The sequence below is a fragment of the Bufo gargarizans genome, chromosome 6 (genome assembly GCF_014858855.1).
Source record: "Bufo gargarizans isolate SCDJY-AF-19 chromosome 6, ASM1485885v1, whole genome shotgun sequence".
Lineage (NCBI taxonomy): Eukaryota > Metazoa > Chordata > Amphibia > Anura > Bufonidae > Bufo > Bufo gargarizans.
Genome location: NC_058085.1, coordinates 257,348,298 through 257,367,476, shown reverse-complemented (window position 1 = coordinate 257,367,476; position 19,179 = coordinate 257,348,298). Strand labels below are relative to the sequence as shown.

At 44.8% G+C, this 19,179-nt stretch overlaps 1 protein-coding gene across 1 annotated transcript in view; it reads left to right on the top strand.

Annotated features, from left to right (window-relative positions):
• Window positions 1–15,747: 15,747 nt before the first annotated feature.
• SULF2 (sulfatase 2) overlaps window positions 15,748–19,179 on the top strand; it is a 75,822-nt gene continuing 72,390 nt past the window's right edge. Inside the window, exon 1 of the mRNA XM_044297484.1 lies at window positions 15,748–15,877. The gene's annotated coding sequence lies outside the window, so the exon portion shown is untranslated. The remainder of the gene's footprint in view (window positions 15,878–19,179) is intronic.

Genomic DNA, 19,179 nt, shown 5'->3' with positions numbered 1-19,179 from the left:
TGGGCGACACTTATGGGGGATCTGTGGGCGACACTTATGGGGGATCTGTGGGCGACACTATTATGGGGGATCTGTGGGCGACACTATTATGGGGGATCTGTGGGCGACACTATTATGGGGGATCTGTGGGCGACACTATTATGGGGGATCTGTGGACGGCGTAGTTATGGAGAGGGGGATCTGTGGACGGCGTAGTTATGGAGAGGGGGATCTGTGGACGGCGTAGTTATGGAGAGGGGGATCTGTGGACGGCGCAGTTATGGAGAGGGGGATCTGTGGACGGCGCAGTTATGGAGAGGGGGATCTGTGGGTGGCGCAGTTATGGAGAGGGGGATCTGTGGGTGGCGCAGTTATGGAGAGGGGGATCTGTGGACAGCGCAGTTATGGAGAGGGGGATCTGTGGACGGCGTAGTTATGGAGAGGGGGATATGTGCACTGTTATGGGCATAACAGTGCACAGATCCCCCTTCCCATAGCAGTGCCATACACAGACCCCCCCTCCTCCCCATAGCAGTGCTATACACAGACCCCCCTCCCCATAGCAGTGCCATAGACAGATCCTCCCCCCTCCCCATAGCAGTGCTATACACAGACCCCCCTTCCCATAGCAGTGCCATAGACAGATCCCCCCTTCCCCCTACCCCCTAACCCCTAACAGCCCCGGCCCCGATGCTTGCATCTTTATTTTACCTTTTTACAATGACGCTCCCGCTCCTGTAACAGCCAGGCAGAGCGGACGGCGGCGTAACGTCACTCAATCACGTGACGCGCCCGCTCCGCCCACTTCATGAATGAAGGAGGCGGAGCAGGCGTGTCACGTGAGTGAGTGACGTTACGCCGCCGTCCGCTCTGCCTGGCTGTTACAGGAGCGGGAGCGTCATTGTAAAAAGGTAAAATAAAGATGCAGCGCCCGCCCGCCCGAATAGCAACGAATCGGCGATTATTCGATAACTGGATTCGTCGACAACGAATCCAGTTATCGAATATAATCGATTACATCGATTAATCGTTGCAGCCCTATTAGGCACTGACTGTACCTTTTTGGTTTGTATATACAGGTCCTTCTAAAAAAATTAGCATATTGTGATAAAGTTCATTATTTTCTGTAATGTACTGATAAACATTAGACTTTCATATATTTTAGATTCATTACACATCAACTGAAGTAGTTCAAGCCTTTTATTGTTTTAATATTGATGATTTTGGCATACAGCTCATGAAAACCCAAAATTCCTATCTAAAAAAATTAGCATATTTCATCCGACCAATAAAAGAAAAGTGTTTTTAATACAAAAAAAAGTCAACCTTCAAATAATTATGTTCAGTTATGCACTCAATACTTGGTCGGGAATCCTTTTGCAGAAATGACTGCTTCAATGCGGCGTGACATGGAGGCAATCAGCCTGTGGCACTGCCGATGTGTTATGGAGGCCCAGGATGCTTCGATAGTGGCCTTAAGCTCATCCAGAGTGTTGGGTCTTGCGTCTCTCAACTTTCTCTTCCCAATATCCCACAGATTCTCTATGGGGTTCAGGTCAGGAGAGTTGGCAGGCCAATTGAGTACAGTAATACCATGGTCAGTAAACCATTTACCAGTGGTTTTGGCACTGTGAGCAGGTGCCAGGTCGTGCTGAAAAATGAAATCTTCATCTCCATAAAGCTTTTCAGCAGATGGAAGCATGAAGTGCTCCAAAATCTCCTGATAGCTAGCTGCATTGACCCTGCCCTTGATAAAACACAGTGGACCAACACCAGCAGCTGACATGGCACCCCAGACCATCACTGACTGTGGGTACTTGACACTGGACTTCAGGCATTTTGTAATTTCCCTCTTCCCAGTCTTCCTCCAGACTCTGGCACCTTGATTTCCGAATGACATGCAAAATTTGCTTTCATCTGAAAAAAGTACTTCGGACCACTGAGCAACAGTCCAGTGCTACTTCTCTGTAGCCCAGGTCAGGCGCTTCTGCCGCTGTTTCTGGTTCAAAAGTGGCTTGACCTGGGGAATGCGGCACCTGTAGCCCATTTCCTGCACACGGTGGCTCTGGATGTTTCTACTCCAGACTCAGTCCACTGCTTCCGCAGGTCCCCCAAGGTCTGGAATCGGTCCTTCTCCACAATCTTCCTCAGGGTCCGGTCACCTCTTCTCGTTGTGCAGCGTTTTCTGCCACACTTTTCCCTTCCCACAGAGGTGCCTTGATACAGCACTCTGGGAACAGCCTATTTGTTCAGAAATTTCTTTCTGTGTCTTACCCTCTTGCTTGAGGGTGTCAATGATGGCCTTCTGGACAGCAGTCAGGTCGGCAGTCTTACCCATGATTGCGGTTTTGAGTAATGAACCAGGCTGGGAGTTTTTAAAAGCCTCAGGAATCTTTTGCAGGTGTTTAGAGTTAATTAGTTGATTCAGATGATTAGGTTAATAGCTCGTTTAGAGAACTTGTTCATGATATGCTAATTTTTTTAGATAGGAATTTGGGGTTTTTATGAGCTGTATGCCAAAATCATCAATATTAAAACAATAAAAGGCTTGAACTACTTCAGTTGGTGTGTAATGAATCAAAAATATATGAAAGTCTAATGTTTATCAGTACATTACAGAAAATAATGAACTTTATCACAATATGCTAATTTTTTTAGAAGGACCTGTATGTAGGCACTTGCACTTTACTAATATGTACTGTAATTACCACACATCTGCAGTCTGAGTGACATTTTAAGTGTTCTTAATGTCTGTGTGGCCAGAAATGGTTGAAACTCTATATGTACCAATAAAAACTCTTGATTTTGTATAAAGTCATGTGTTAGAGTTGCAATTTGTGATTTAAATTAGATACATATATCGATTATTGGTTACTTATTTATGTTGCCCTTAGTTAGGACACCATAAAACTGGTGACAGGTTCCATTTAACTTCCTGCTTCCTACCTTGTTACTTGTCTGGGTCAGGGCACCAGTAGAAGGCAAGTGGCAGCAGGCCACTGCCCAGAGGCATGCAAAGTGGCAGCAGGCCATGCACAAACATAGAAACAAGCCGGGCACAGAGGCCTTGAGGCGCACACACCAGGCACCACAGTATACATTTTTCATAGATAAAGGAATCAATTCAGACATAACTAAGCCAGGTTGCTAGACCTGAAAAATTTAAGTCTGCGACCTCATCAATTGAATGCAGCCTGAACATTTTTAATCCACATTCAGTCCTCATTAACTCCTTATGGACCAGGTTCATTTTCACCTTAAGGACCAGGCCATTTTTTGCAAATCTGACCAGTGTCACTTTATGTGGTGATAACTTTAAAACGCTTTGACTTATCCAGGCCATTCTGAGATCGTCGCATATTGTACTTCATGACACTGGTAAAATGGAGTTAAAAAAAATCATTTTTATTTATAAAAAGTACCAAATTTGCCAAACATTGGGAAAAATTAGCAAATTTCCAAGTTTCAATTTCTCTACCTCTATAATATAGTTATTACTTTACATTCCCCATATGTCTACTTCATGTTTGGATCATTTTGGTAATGACGTTTTATTTTTTGGGGATGTTACAAGGCTTAGAAGTTTAGAAGCAAATCTTGAAATTTTTCTGAAATTTTCAAAAACCCAAGGACTACTCAAGGACTAGTTCAGGTCTGAAGTCACTTTGTGAGGCTTACATAATAGAAACCACCCAAAAATGACCCCATTCTAGAAACTACACCCCTCAAAGTATTTAAAACTGATTTTACAAACGTTGTTAACCCTTTAGGTGTTCCACAAGAATTAATGAAAAATTTCACTTTTTCACAGATTTTCGATTTTAATAATTTTTTTCCAGTTACAAAGCAAGGGTTAACAGCCAAACAAAACTCAATATTTATGGCTCTAATTCTGTAGTTTACAGAAACACTCCATATGTGGTCGTAAACCGCTGTACGGGCACACGGCAGTGCGCAGAAGGAAAGGAATGCCATACGGTTTTTGGAAGGCAGATTTTGCTGGACTGGTTTTTTGACACCATGTCCCATTTGAAGCCCCCCTGATGCACCCCTACAGTAGACACTCCAAAAAAGTTATCGCATTTTAGAAACTACGGGATAAGGTGGCAGTTTTGTTGTATTTTAGGGTACATATGATTTTTGGTTGCTCTATATTACTTTTTGTGAGGCAGGGTAACAAGAAATAGCTGTTTTGGCACTGTTTTTAGTTGTTATTTACAACATTCATCTGACAGGTTAGATCATGTGGTATTTTTATAGAGCAGGTTGTCACGGACGCAGCGATACCTAATATGTATTTTTTTATGTAAGTTTTACAGTTTTCTTTTTTGAAGCAAAAAAAATCATGTTTTAGTGTTTTCATAGTCTGAGAGCCATTATTTTTTGTTTTTGGACGATTATCTTGGGTAGGGTATGATTTTTGCGGGATGAGATGACGGTTTGATTGGCACTATTTTGGGGTGCGTGTGACTTTTTGATTGCTTGCTATTACACTTTTTGTGATGTAAGGTGACAAAAAAAAAAAGATTTAGCACAGTTTTTATTTTTTACAGTGTTCATCTGAGGGGTTAGGTTATGTGATATTTTTATAGAGCCGGTTGATACAGACGCGGCGGTACCTAATATGTATACTTTATTTATGTAAGTTTTACACAATATCATTTTTGAAACAAAAAAATAATTAATGTTTTAGTGGCTCCATATTCTGAGAGACTTTTTTTGCGGGATGAGATGACGGTTTGATTGGCACTATTTTGGGGTGCATATGACTATTTGATCGCTTGCTATTACACTTTTTGTGATGTAAGGTGACAAAAAAATGGTTTATTTAGCACAGTTTTTATTTTTTACGGTGTTCATCTGAGGGGTTAGGTCATGTGATATTTTTATAGAGCCGGTCGATACGAACGCGGTGATACCCAATATATATATACTTTTTATTTTATTTATGTAAGTTTTACACAATAACAGCTTTTTTTAAAACCAAAAAAATGATGTTTTAGTGTCTCCATATTCTGAGCCATAGTTTTTTTATTTTTTGGGCGATTGAGCCCCTACCCGAGACATTTTTGGCGGGATGAGGTGACGGTTAGATGGTGGGCAAACGAAGGCGACGATATCTAATATTTATACTTTTCCCCTATTTTTTTGTACTTTATTGGGGGAAAATTACGTTTTTGTTTATTTTTACTTGAAACTATTTTTTTGGGGAGAAAACTTTATTTTTTCAACTTTTATTTTATTTTTGTCCTACTTTGGGATTTCAACTTTTGGGGGTCTAATGCACCTTGTTCCGATCACCGCCGGTACGTCATGTGTCCTTAAGTACTGGGACAACATGCCGTACCGGTACGTCATGTGTCCGGAAAAGGTTAAAGAAACAGGTGATGCTATTATGGTGATTCTATTATAGTCTGAGTTCCTATTTAGATCCACACACAGATTCTCAAATAATTAGAACTGTTGAGGCAATCCAGCTGGTTAAATACATGTATGGTTTACTTACCAATCTTGGAGTATGTGCTGCCAAAAGCAAGCACCAATAATGTCATGCAGCTTCTGCCAACACTTGCATACTGAGAGTTGGTAAGGTGAAAAGAAAAGGCCCCATTACAGCTGCTGTTTCAGGCGCGACCCTGCTGAACTCTATTAAAGAACAGCGGATCTAAGCTCCATGAACCCATAGCTGTCCATAGCGAGGTAACCACCAGCTGCATTACCCACTTCATCAGGGTTAGGAGCAAGCTAGGGAACCTCCACATAAGAGGTACTGGCACGGCCACTTATAGGGTAGGAACTCCCCAGGCAATCAGAGAACTCACCTATAGGCTTGGACTCCACCAGATGGATTCCGGGCTGCTAGGGGACCTCTACCCCGAGGGGGTGTTTGCAAGGCTATTCAAGACCTGGAAGGAGAGGCCGGACCACCCAACCCCCCACCCCATCCCAGCCTTAGGCCCTAAAAGTTCTTGTAGAATCTCTTCAACCCTAGAGAAGGGAACCTCTCTGCGTCTATCCACTGTAGGGACAGGAAGAACACTGGTGGGTGGAGGTGGGAGGGACCTTTTAACCTCTCTGTTTCCTGTCCCAAGAAGGTCAAAGGGGAACAACCTCCTGTTGTGCTGACATGACAGATGAGCTGGAAAACTATTTTATCTGGGCCACTACAATGATACCACATTTCTATATATTTTTACAGTTTTTTCTCTCCTCCTGCAGCTGTCAGCTATGTAACTGCTCTCTCTCTCTCTCTCTCTCTCTTCCTCTACACTGAAGTGCAGGGGGGGGGGGGAATCGACTGCTTTAACGGCTCATATCTCTGGTTTGATACCAGCTAGAGATATGTATTATTTGAAAGCTGACATTCCAAGCTTTCAGGCAATACCAGAATGACAGCAGTACGTTCAGTACAGAAGACGATATCACTGAAAGAAATCGGGACGAAGTGAACGTAGCTGAAAGTGAAATTAGGTTTTACCTATTCCCGACTCGATTTCTAACAGTGATATCTCCTCTGTTGCTTGGACTTGTATGAAAGCCCGGAATGTCACCTTTCAAAGAAGACCAGTTGCATGTTTCTAGCTGCTACCATTCAGGATAAAGCAGCCCTCCCCCCTCCACTTCTGTCGAGCCCAGCTGGGGCAGAACAGTTAGCTACTTTTTCCACACCCCAAGCTGGACTCTGGGAAAACAGGTGGTTAAAAAAAACAGGTTGCCCAGTCACACCTGATTGCAATTCCATTGATTGCAAACGCGTGACTCTAATTTCACCTTCAAATTATTTGCTAATCCAAAAGGTTCACATACTGCTCACAGAAATTATACTGGATCACTTTCTTCAATAAATGACCAAGTCTAATATTTTTATTTGATTTGGTTAACTTTACTTGTAGGACTTGTGTGAAAATCTGATGCAGTTTTAGGTCCCATCGATAGACAGTGTATGCAGTAATAGTAAAAAAAAAAAAAAAAAAAAAATATAATATTTCCTACACAAATCTGCCGAAAATGAATATGTTTATTGTTAACGTGTAGTTTTTTTTTTTTTACTATTAGCCCCCTTAGGGACTAGAACCCTTGTCCTATTCACCCTTATGGATCTCTATCAGGGTGAATAGGACTTCACACTCTCCTTGCTGCCCTGTGCTTTGTGCACACAGTAGCATGGAGCTGACCATGACAGCCAGGGCTTCAATAGCGTCCTGGCTGCCATGGTAACCGATCGGAGCCCCAGGCCTACACTGCTGGGGCTCCGATTGGAACTGCCACTGAGGAGGAGGGGACCCTGTGGCCACCTCCACCAATGATTAATACTGGGGGGCTTGGGTGGGGGCGCACTGCACCACCAATGAAGATACCTCTCTCATTCATATACAGGAGGCGGGGGCTGGCTGCAGAATCACATAGCCGGCTCCTGACCTCCATGAGCGTTAGCTGCAATCCGCAGCACCTGAGGGGTTAACTACCGCAGATCGTAGCTAATTGTCATGGAGGTCGGGAGCCGGCTATGTGATTCTGCAGCCAGCTCCCGCCTCCTGTATATGAATGAATGAGAGGTATCTTCATTGGTGGCGCAGTGGCCACAGCCCCTCCCCTTCTCCTCCCTCCTCTCATTGGCAGCAGCACAGGGGGTGCGAGACACTGCTTCCTTCTTCCCTGTGCTGCTGAGGAATCCATGTCCCCCATACGTTATCGGTATATCGTCAAAATAGATGCAGATACCAATAACATTCTAAATCCTGAATATCGGTCGATAATATTGGTAAAACCGATAATCGGTCGATCCCTACTCTATCCTTTTATGATACACACCTGATTTTGATTTCAAAAATTGCATCCAAAAGCCTTGTGTGCCCTGTACCCTTATGGTCAAGCATGGTCCACTCTCCTGTAGTGTTAGCTCTTTAGGTCAGCAGGTTCCTATCTCCTATACAGTGTAAGCACTTGTGTTCAGTGGGGTTCTCTCTCCTGCTGTGTGTATAGTCCTATGGTCAGCAGGGTCCTCACTTTCAGAGCCTATACGCTTTTTTCATGTCAGCAGTTTCCTCTTCTATAGCGTGTAAGCTCTTATGGTTAGTAGGAACATCTCTCCCACAGTGTGTAGGTTCTTACGGTCAGTGGGAGCTACTTTTGTGTAGTGTGTAAACCCTTTTCATCAGTGGCATGCTTTTTAAGGGAACATTTTATAGTTCGCAATGTCCAGCAGATGGCTGCTGTGTTTAGATCTCAAAGGACTGTTTCTCTGTAAAGGTGATCGCGCTACCGTACTCTACAAATGCATCCGAAAATCATCAGACTATTGCAGCTTTTTTTATTCCGCCAGACATCAGAGTATCCAACGGGGATAGTCTTTCTCAAAAAGATCCATTCGTGGAAGTTAGAGGTTTACGCACATAGTGAAATGCCACCTTATATATGGTCATAAAAAGGTTTATTATACTCACAAAGGAAGTATGTCAACAAGCATTGAGATAAAATACATCCAGCCGTATAGATCTGCCCGATCTAGGTTTCGCCTATTTGCTTCTGCAGGGGCGAGTGTCCTGCCCTTCAAAGTATATATTTTATAGGGGTAGGACTTAACAGCTCCTCCCTTCATTGCCACTACAGTGGCAATCCCACATTTAAAACATCACAAATACATATAAAAATACATAGGGAGCACTCTTTCTCGCCTTTTCTATGTATCCCTACAAATCCGTCTGGTCTTCGTGATCCCCATACTTAGAACTAATGACAATCCCCTCATTCACCCTTGATACGAGTTAACCAATAAGGATCTACGCTGGAGAGGAATCCACCTTTACTCCCTTTTCAATTCCTACTCCATTCATAAATTGACCCCCCTCAAACACATAGTCCCTATAAAAAAAAACACCAGTCATCTCCCTCCAATCTTCTATAACATACAGTCCAATGTAAAAAAATCTCTTTCTTATAGTCTTCTATAAGATACAGTCCTATGTAACGGACACCCCTCCCTTCAGCCTCTCTAACATACAGTTCCAGTTAAATAACATATTTCCCTCCCACTAAGCAGGGAGGAGGTATAATGGGGAGAACCACATCTCCAAGCATTTCTCTGGCACTTACATTCATTCCATGGCATCACAGGTCTCCACTGCTGAGTGCTGCCTCTTTCTGCACTGGTCACATGAGAATGACCTCATCACAGGTCCTAACCACTACTGCTGAAAAGATCACACGACTAGGTCATCGAAGGTCCTTCAGCTATGGAGTGTAGTCCAAAACGGGCAGCAGATTCGCAGTAAGTGCTAATCAGGCCCCACCCACCCCCAGGTTACCCTGTTGGCAGAGGTAGGAAATGAATTATATGATAAGATTAAAAAAAAAAAAAAAAAAACGCCTCTGCTGGCACTGGGATGGGCTCGCACAGACTGTATGTCTGTCCCTGAGAAGGGGTTTGACTTTTAAAATTAAAGGTGAAGTGATGTGCGAACAAATGGGGGTCATCTACCTACTGGAGTGTCCATGTGGCCTCTAGTATGTGGGACAGACCATGCGCAAATTAAAAACACGATTACAAGAACACATCAGAAATATTAAGAGGGACCTTGAAAGTCATAGTGTGCCCACACATTTCAAAAAAAGTGCATGATAAAAATCTGAAAGGGTTAAAGTTTGTCGGTATTGAGAAGGTAGATTACCTACCTTCTCAATTCTGGATTTATAAATTGGGGACCCTGCAGCTACAAGGGCTGAACATCTGAACATTTTGATTTAAAGCCCTGCTTAATAGAATAGATAGTGGAATTGAGGTAGCAAACCATCGACATGGAAGTTGAAATGAAATATTTCAAGCAGGAATTGAAAGAGAAATCTAGTCTGCAACCTGCGGATAAGTGCCTTTGAATTGAGCGACATAGATCATGCAACCAATTTATGAATGGAGTAGGAATTGAAAGGGAGTAAAGGTGGATTCCTCTCCAGCCTAGATCCTTATTGGTTGACTCGTATCATGTGTTGGTTTTATGAATGGAAAAGGGTGACTGAGGGGATTGGCATTAGTTCTAAGTATGGAGATCACGAAGACCAGAATGATTTGTAGGAATACATAGAAAAAGGAGCGAAAGAGTGCTCCCTATGTATTTATGTTTTTATATGTATTTGTGATGTTTTAAAATGTAGGATTGCCACTGCAGTGGGTGGTGATGAAGGAAGGAGCTGTTAAGTCCTACCCCTATAAAATATACGCCCTTTAAAAGGGCAGGACACTCGCCCCTGAAGAAGCAAATAGGCGAAACCTATGTTGGGCAGATCTATACTGCTGGATGTATTTTATCTCAATGCTTGTTGACATACTTTCTTTCTGAGTATAATAAACCTTTTTTATGACCATATATAAAAAGGTGGCATTTCACTATGTGCACAAACCTCTAACTTCCACAGACGGATCGTTTTGAGAAAGACTGTCCCGGTTGGATACTTTGATGTTTGGCTGCATCAAAAAAGCTGCAAGTCTGATGATTTTTCGGATGCATTTCGCGATCACCTTTACAAAGAAACTGACGATTAATGTGAATAGCACCCACTTCACACGGAGATCAGCAGCGGCAAGTATTGAGGCAAGAACGTAACAGAGAATTTTTTATTTTATAGAGATCTCAAAAGGACTGTCTACATCACATCAAGGATCTGCAACCTCCAGCACTCCAGATGTGGTAAAACTCCCAGTATGCACTTGCTTGTTTTTTTGTCAGTACTCGTATAGAAGTGAATGGACCATGTTGGGAGTTGTATTTTCACCACAGATGGAGTGCCAGCAACCCTGGTCTACATGGTTACATTGTGTTAACACATGAGCTGTGAGAACAGAACTAGGTCAGGTCAGGCTTTTAACTGCTGGATATAAACAAGAATGTTTCTATTCATTGACTAAGGCCTTTTTTTTTTTTTTTTTCACGACCGTTCCCCCCCCCCCCCCCCCCCCGTTTACGGCCCGTTTTTTTGTGTTCCGTATAAGGAACCATTCATTTCTATGGTTCAGCGAAAAAAACGGAATGTACTCCGTATGCATTCCGTTTTTCCGTTCCGTTGAAAGATAGAACAGGTCCTATTATTGGCCGCAAATCACTTTCCGTGGCTCCATTCAAGTCAATGGGTCCGCAAAAAAAAAAAAAAAAGAACACATACAGAAATGCATCCATATGTCTTCCGTATCCATTCTGTTTTGCGGAACCATCTATTGAAAATGTTATGCCCAGCACAATTTTTTCTATGTAATTACTGTATACGCCATACGGAAAAGAAACAAAAAACGGAACAACGAATCCGTGAAAAATGGACCACAGAACACTGAAAAAGCCATACGGTCATGTGAAAGATCTTGAAAATCAAAAAGGCACTTGAACAAAATATAAACAATGATTTTGTTTTTCTAAATACGACTGAACTTCCCTTTACATGGGACAATTCAGCAGGCGACTGAAGGTGACTGCTGCATTAACTCAATGAATACGTGTTTCGCTCGTTCATTGGGCAATCAGCGGCACCTTTACACGAGCGTCTCTATGAATGCTTGTTAGTGATTATCTGGCCGAGAATCAGCCCATGTAATGCGGCCTAAGGCTCCATTCACACGTCTGCAATGTGTTTTGCGGATACACGGAGCCACGGATCCGCAAAACACGGAAAGCGGCAATGTGCGTTCCGCATGTTGCGGACCGCACATTGCCGGCACTAATAGAATATGCCTGTTCTTGTCCTCAATTGCGGACAAGAATAGGACATGTTCTATTTTTTTGCGGAAACGGAAGCACGGATGCGGAAGTGCGGATCCGCAAATGTGGATGTGGACAGCACATTCTGGCCCCATTGAAAATGAATGGGTCTGCACCCGTTCCGCAAAATTGCGGAACGGATGCGGATCCATTTTGCGGACGTGTGAATGGACCCTTAAGGTGGGTTTAGACAAACCCAATAATCATCCAGAGAACGCTCGTTCCCAATAATCTGCTTGTCTAAATGTCCCGCCGATCACCCGATGAATAAGCAAAACGCTCGTTCATCGGGTGATCCTGTCGTTTGTGCAGGCACCATCAATCATCATTTCTGGGAAGCATATTGTGTGATCTATTCTGCATACAGAAACATTGTTTCTGGGCAGATGATTCTATAGCGAACTCTCGTCCTCATACTGTGAAGGTGATCGCTGCTTGTAAATGCAGCGGTCTCCCTTACTGAGCAAGCAGCCAACGCTTCCTTCCCGACAATCGGCCGCTCCATCGGCTCGTCTATAGTTAACAGCACAGTTGTCTTTAAAGCTTAATCACCTAACTAGATTATAGGGATGCAGTGGGCTCTGTGAGAAGACAGTATTATTATTTTGCTATTATTTTTTATTTAGGGAATGTGAGAAATAAACGAATAGCGTGCATGTCATCTGATGCAGGCACAGGGGAGGAGGAGGACGGCAACACAGCAACTCCACAATTTACTGTTGAAGTGGAACAACTGCGTTTTATATTGAAGATGCTGTTTCTCAGCAGAGGATTCCTGTGATAAACCGAACACATCTAATGAGAAGAGGCTGAAGTGAGCGTCGGAACGAAAACCATACAAGGAGAATATCTGATGCAACGGAGCTCAGGCAGAATCTCCAAGCAATGCTGAAGAACTTTGTAGATTCTTCACTCATCTTATGACGACCCTCAGTTGCAGCCAAAGTTTTGCTGTTGCGCTGTGTCTTAGGCTATAAAGGCATAAAGCCGAAGAGTTCCAGTCACCGGACAGTGAATAATGAATTCCTCCCTGGCATGTTCAGCTCCAGGTGCCGCTGCTCTGCTTCCACCAGCGCTGAGCTTTAGATTCTGGAAGATTATATGATATGAATAGAGAGAGCATTCAGCTGAACAGGATGCTAGTAGAGAACTGCCTATCCCATCTATATGCTGTATGGCGGTACACTTTGCTGTCCTTGGAAATAGCTTCACGATGCAGCAGATAGACAGTTAAAGGGCATGTGATGCAGTGAGAATCTGCAGCTCAATAATAGAGGTGATGCTCTGCAGCTTCCCTGGCAGCCGGCCACTGACTTTCCAGTAAATACATAAGTCCTGCCGCCTGCAGCGTTCTCGTGAATCACTGAGAAGTCTTGTTGGGCTGAAGATAAAGTAATCTGTGTCGTGTAATGGGTCCACAGAGACTGCTGCCAGCGCTGCGGATATAAATGGCGGCACTTTCCTGTAGATCTCAGTCCTGACGTTTATGTGGCCGCTATGGCGGGACATCAGCGTTCATCTCCTGCAGGAACATCCATCAGGACGGATATTTCTGCTCAGCTCCGAAAATAGATTTTTTTTTCTCATAAGCAGTTTTCCTGCGCTCAGAGAATTGATGCGATGGCCGCCTCTTCCAGGGAACGTACAGAGTTTACTGTATTTTTAGCGAGATGATATATAAAAGGTCGATCACAGATCATGGCGGATGGGAAGGCCGATAAGATGCACGTTATACGAGAGATAATACAGAACGGTAACAATGCCGGGTACCAGATATTACTGCGATTTATGCAAAGACAAGGGCAAAATAAACCAGAGGGGAATCAGTCAAGGCGCCCAGTGATTCTATGTGGCGCAGTCACATGACCAAATCATGGCCAATTTCTTGAAGTGAAAGGCGGCTCACATTTATGATAAGCTGTTTAGTCACAGCAGCATTTTGCGCAAAACGGCATCTTTATTTTTACACTGCTCTCCTTACTTCAAAAAGTAGTCCACGGTCCAACATATCTACGATAACTTCCCAGACACTGGCGTAAACTGTAATGTAAATCTACACCGGCTCTTACTTCAGAGCACTTATTATTAAGACCGGTATATGAAACACTCAAGATAGATCATCATTATTACATCAGCGGGGGTCCGAGTCTTGATACCCCCACCCATCAGCTGTGTCTGGTGAGTGCTGTGGGCACCCTGCAATGTATAATGGCTGTGCTTGGTATTACAGCTCAGCTCCATTGACTTGAATGGGGCTGTAGGCCATGTGACTGATGTACAGTAATGTCACATGACCTAGGAAGAGGCCATGGCGCTCACGGAGTGTCCTGCCTCTGCTAACAGCTGATTGGTGGGATTCTCGGGTGTCAGACGCCCACCGATTTGAAATTGATGACTTAACCTGAGGGTAGGTCATCGATCTTTGCTTGGTTGGGCAGTGCAAAGATACTAATGACCTGTCCTCAGGATAGGTCATCAATATTAGATTTACAGTGGTCTGACTCCCAGGACCCCTTCGATCGGCTGTTTCAAGGGGTAGTGGTGCTCATGCGAAATCTGCTAAATAATTACCCGTGTGTCCCCTTGCTTGGAAGTTACCTAAAGAGTATGGCCAGCATTAGGGCACCTTCCCATGCAGCAAATTTTGTTGCAGAAAGTTCTGCGACCAAAAAAACCAATTCAATTCATCTGAATGACCCTTGTAGAAATCCATGTACTTACCACCAAAACAACCCCATCCAGATGACTGTAATTGATTTTCTGCTGCTAAATCTTCCTCATGTGAAGACACCCTTAGACTACTATCTTCCAGAACGGTGGTCTGAAACCTGTGCCTCCTCTGATGTTATTGGAGATGCTGGGAGTTGGTAGTTTCACCACAGCGAGACATCTATATGCTGCAGATTCTACAACATCAATAAATTGCTCTCCTGAAATACTCTGTGCTTCTGGGGCATTCCACTCCGCTGACTCTCAGTCTGATCTCCCACAAGGTCAGCACATTTCTCCGACTATGTAAAGAGCGGTATATACAGGAGGCAATGATCGCCTGAACGACTGCTCGTGAGACGGTCACATGGGGCTCGATTATGGGCGATCATGTCCTGCCATCACACTATTGCTGATCACATCTTTTATGATGAAAATCATCGGCTGTGTGTCCAGGGGATGTGCCGCTAACAATAATGGAAACTGCATCTCACCAACTTGTATATCGTCAATCTGCACTAGTTGCCGCTAATTTAACCACCTCTCTTAGTTTATGCCCTCCTCAAGATCAGCAAACTCCTCAAATACTCTGCGCTGCTGGTGCATGATCTGACATTGACCACCATGTTATTCACAGGCATTGTCTGCATTGTGTTTTTTTTTAACATATCTTCGGCAGCCAGTCAGGTCAGGCTAGTTATGCTGCCAAAATAACAGAAGCTTCAGTAGACTTCAAGGTCCACTGAGCACCACTCTGGGTTGTACCTGGGATCCAGCCTGCTACTATGGCTCCCATTACCTACCACAGTGGAGATGTGACCAGCACCTTAATTTAATGCGATTGATTAACCGCCACGTTCGTCCTGTTATCACAACGCGAGCTGTCTTCTCACCGATGTGAGCGATAAAATGATGGTGACACCTGTGACAAATCCATGACTGTATTACATAAGAACGGCTGTAATATAATCCTGTGGTGATATCTGCCACAGCCGCCAAAATACAAAGTGGTCATATCCCTCAGCTTTAGAGAACCTGGAATGGCCACAACCATGAGGTGAACAGTCACTGCCATGGTCAACTTACCTCCACTATGAGGTCCCCACTGAATATTACCTCACAGAATCTATAACCTCACCTAAAACTGACCCCTGAGGCTCACACTGGAGTCCACCTCCAGCGGTCCTCCACCGCCGCACACACGACGGAACGGACAGGGTCGTGTGACCGGATCTCCGCTCTCCCCGGGCTGTGGCGGGAGTCTCAGGGGCTGTGCGAATCCGGCAGTGGGCGGGGCTATGGGTGTGGCGCAGCAGTCAGGCAGTAGAGGGCGGAGCTCCGAGCTCTCAGCTGCACAGTGCTGAGGCGGCTGTCGGGTTCAGTCACCTGCGGCTGAGGTTGGAGCTGCAGAGTATCCAGTGAGGATAGCGGCGGCTGGAGCATGACAGGTACGTGTCACCCGCGCACTGTCCTCCCCCTGTTATACGGCGTCTCACCGTTCTGTGATATGTCACTGTGTGTGAACTAGCACCGGCAGCCCCGACACATACATGGGCTATCCACGTCCTGAACCCGTCCTGTGTACAGGTGTTGATGTGTTCCGTACGCCGTCCTGTCACATAGCGGCGGATATGAATACTGTATGTCTTCATAAACTACAGTGATCTCCTCTGTAAACCATCCTGTCATACACGGTGATCTCCTCTGTAAACCATCCTGTCATACACGGGTGATATCCTCTGTAAACCATCCTGTCATACACGGGTGATATCCTCTGTAAACCATCCTGTCATACACGGGGATATCCTCTGTAAACCATCCTGTCATACACGGGTGATATCCTCTGTAAACCATCCTGTCATACGCGGGTGATATCCTCTGTAAACCATCCTGTCATACGCGGGTGATATCCTCTGTAAACCATCCTGTCATACGCGGGTGATATCCTCTGTAAACCATCCTGTCATACGCGGGTGATATCCTCTGTAAACCATCCTGTCATACGCGGGTGTTATCCTCTGTAAACCATCCTGTCATACGCGGGTGATATCCTCTGTAAACCATCCTGTCATACGCGGGTGATATCCTCTGTAAACCATCCTGTCATACGCGGGTGATATCCTCTGTAAACCATCCTGTCATACGCGGGTGATATCCTCTGTAAACCATCCTGTCATACGCGGGTGATATCCTCTGTAAACCATCCTGTCATACGCGGGTGATATCCTCTGTAAACCATCCTGTCATACGCGGGTGATATCCTCTGTAAACCATCCTGTCATACGCGGGTGTTATCCTCTGTAAACCATCCTGTCATACGCGGGTGATATCCTCTGTAAACCATCCTGTCATACGCGGGTGATATCCTCTGTAAACCATCCTGTCATACGCGGGTGATATCCTCTGTAAACCATCCTGTCATACGCGGGTGATATCCTCTGTAAACCATCCTGTCATACGCGGGTGATATCCTCTGTAAACCATCCTGTCATACGCGGGTGATATCCTCTGTAAACCATCCTGTCATACGCGGGTGATATCCTCTGTAAACCATCCTGTCATACAGTTGAGGCCAAATGTTTTGAGACTGATATAGATTTTGGTTTTCACAAGATTTGCTGCTTCCTTGTTTTTAGATCTTTTTGTCAGATGTTTCTATGGTATACTAAAGTACATAGCTTTAACAAATCTATCAAGTTTATGGAAAGTATTTCCAGTGTTATCCCTTCTTTTTCAAGACGTCTGCATCTTGCCCTGGCACGCTCGGTACCAGTTTCTGGCCCAAATCTGGCGACCGATTCTTACCTAGTCTGTGCTTGGAGTGACAAAAAGATCTGAAAACAGTGAAGCGGCATACTTTATAAAAAACATAATTTGTGCCAGTCTCAAAACTTTTGGCCACAACTGTACCTGTGCAGTGATATCCTCCATATTGTACCGCCCTATCATAGTATACTGTATATCTCAAGATGAGTGGTGGAAATTACCAGCTTCGAAAAAAAGACCCCTGTCTGATCAGTGGGGATCTGACCGCTGGGGCCGCGGCTGATCATGAGAAGGGGATCCTTTCTCCCCAGTTTGTATGGAGAGGTGGCCACACACGCATGCTGCCGCAGGTAGCTGAGCACTTGTATTTAACCATCTCCGGCAGTCTTACAGTAGAATGGAGTGGCCGATGTGCATGTGTGCCGCCAAAGACAGTGATTTTGCGCCACTTATCTCAGGATATCTCAAGCCAAGAGGATATCCCCATACACAGGGTACATTCACATGATAGTGAAAAGAAATGGGTGTTGCATTTTGCATTAGTCTGTGCATCCATTTTCTGCTCGTTTATCTGTTTTTAACATCAAACAGCCTTTAAATATGGATGACTTTCATATGCTTTTTTTTTTAATCCCAACCCCTGCAGTGCCCTCAGTATATATAATGGTCCCCCTATAGTGCTCTAGTATAGATAATGCCACCCAGTATAGATAATCACCCTTTTGTGCCACCCCAGTATAGATAATAGCCCCCTTTGTATCCTCCAGTATAGATAATGGCCCCCTTTGTGCCCCCAGTATAGATTATTGCTCCCTTTGTGCCCCCAGTATAGATTATTGCTCCCTTTGTGCCCCCCAGTATAGATTATGGCCCTCTTTGTGCCCCCCAGTATAGATTATGGTCCCCTTTGTGCCCCCCAGTATAGATTATGGTCCCCTTTGTGCCCCCCAGTATAGATTATGGTCCCCTTTGTGCCCCCCAGTATAGATTATGGCCCCCTTTGTGCCCCCCGGTATAGATTATGGTCCCCTTTGTGTCCCTCGGTATAGATTATGATCCCCATTGTGCCCCCCGGTATAGATTATGGCCCCCTTTGTGCCCCCCGGTATAGATTATGGTCCCCTTTGTGCCCCCCGGTATAGATTATGGTCCCCTTTGTGCCCCCCGGTATAGATTATGGTCCCCTTTGTGCCCCCCGGTATAGATTATGGTCCCCTTTGTGCTCCCCGGTATAGATTATGGTCCCCTTTGTGCTCCCCGGTATAGATTATGGTCCCCTTTGTGCCCCCCGGTATAGATTATGGTCCCCTTTGTGCCCCCCGGTATAGATTATGGTCCCCTTTGTGCCCCCCGGTATAGATTATGGTCCCCTTTGTGCCCCCCGGTATAGATTATGGTCCCCTTTGTGCCCCCCGGTATAGATTATGGTCCCCTTTGTGCCCCCCGGTATAGATTATGGTCCCCTTTGTGCCCCCCGGTATAGATTATGGTCCCCTTTGTGCCCCCCGGTATAGATTATGGTCCCCTTTGTGCCCCCCGGTATAGATTATGGTCCCCTTTGTGCCCACCAGTATAGATTATGGCCCTCTCTGTTCTCCCCAGTATAGATTATGGCCCTCTTTGTACCCCCATTATAGATAATGACCCTTTGTGTTCCCCAGTATTGGTAATGGCCCCATTTGAGTCCCCCAGTATAGATAATGCCCCCCTTTGTGCTCCCAGTATTATAAATTGCCACCTTTAGTGCAGACAAAAAAAAAATCCCACTTGAACGCCCGGAATACTGGCAGCAGCACCTGCGCTCTCAGTGTAATCATGTGATGTCATCATGCTTTGAGTGCAGGTCCTGCTACTTCAAGTGAGGAGCGAGTGTTCCAGCGTGTGCAAGTGGTTGGGGTTTTAACCTTGAAAGATCAATTTTTCACAATGTACCCACTTTGAATGGCTGTTAGATTTGTGCACCCCTGTCCAGACGGCCGTTCAG